This window comes from Dipteris shenzhenensis, chromosome 5, assembly GCF_047967505.1.
Source record: "Dipteris shenzhenensis isolate YYH24624 ecotype China chromosome 5, Dip_SZ_1.0, whole genome shotgun sequence".
NCBI classification, from domain to species: Eukaryota; Viridiplantae; Streptophyta; class Polypodiopsida; order Gleicheniales; family Dipteridaceae; genus Dipteris; species Dipteris shenzhenensis.
Genome location: NC_141600.1, coordinates 19367172 through 19368349, shown reverse-complemented (window position 1 = coordinate 19368349; position 1178 = coordinate 19367172). Strand labels below are relative to the sequence as shown.

General features: G+C 44.1%; 1 long non-coding RNA gene across 1 annotated transcript; it reads left to right on the top strand.

Annotated features, from left to right (window-relative positions):
- Positions 1 to 399: 399 nt before the first annotated feature.
- On the top strand, positions 400 to 971 carry LOC147901717 (uncharacterized). Its single transcript, XR_015541047.1, has 3 exons — positions 400 to 509; positions 730 to 817; positions 938 to 971. It is a non-coding gene; the product is annotated as an uncharacterized LOC147901717 (long non-coding RNA).
- Positions 972 to 1178: the final 207 nt, after the last annotated feature.

Here is a 1178-nt window from a genome sequence, read left to right as displayed (position 1 = left end):
CGAGAGGCTACAAACAACGACAACAACAACACGGTTGTTGGAATTGCTATTGATTTCATTTGAGATGCAACAACAACAACAACTGTGTGATCCATGGAGCTTGAACAAGCAGAGTCTTAGAATTGACGGGGAGATCGAGAAGGCTTCTTCTGTGCCAAGCCCATCCTTACTCCTTGCTCTTCGATCGATCCTTGCATCTTCAGGTATGTTCCTTGCCCATCACATCCTTCCCTCTTTTTGAATATCGGCTTAGCAGATGCAGTTTTGCTGCAGTTTCTCTCTTTCTGAGAGTCTGCCTCCATTTTCCCAGCTTTTTATTGAAGCATAGCTAGAAACCCACCTTTTATTTGCTGTTGGGTTGTTCAATGCCAGAGCTTTACGCTCTCCCCGGGGACGCCCCTTCATATGATCGTATAGGCAGGGCGATGGGTTCGCTTCTTGGGGACTGGCCATCATACGATCCGCATAATTTCAGTCAGTTGAGACCCTCGGACCCATCTCATCCTTTGGTACGGCTGCAACCTATACTCTCAACGATTCAGTGTGTGTAATTGATATAAAAGATAATGTCGCAAAGTTGAACTTATATATGTGCACCCTCATTTTGTGTGCCTCTCTGTTGTTTGCAAGAGTTGCTTGTTTTAGACTTTTAGATGAGCTCGCTGACTGACTTCTTTGCGCAGTCTTTTTGTTCTTTAACCACACAGATTGTTTATGCTCACCTAACAGACGGTGTTTTTATGAGATATCATCTAGCAACTGACACCAGCCACATACTATGCCACCCACAATAGGACAACGCCTCCAGCACATCAAGGTGCGTTTTGCCAATTTGTTTGCACTTGTTTTCTTTGCCTTTGGCTTGTAATCGGAACTCAGTAGGTACTCCGCTGGAAACATTGGTTGTAAATGTGTCTATTGCATTTGTGCATGGCAGTTATAACAACTGAGGTGACAAACATTTTGTTGCTTATCATACTCGAGAACCTTTTGCAACACAGCATCTGGACATCTTGATCCAACCATACAAAACTTTTTATCTTTTTAAATCAAGGCATACCTCTGATTTCTATCCAACTCTGGATCCCACTCTCCTGTCACCAGCCATGTCTCAATAAGGTGGAGACTCTCTCGACCTTGGTACTTGGGTTCTCCAAAATGGACCGCCACAACCACTC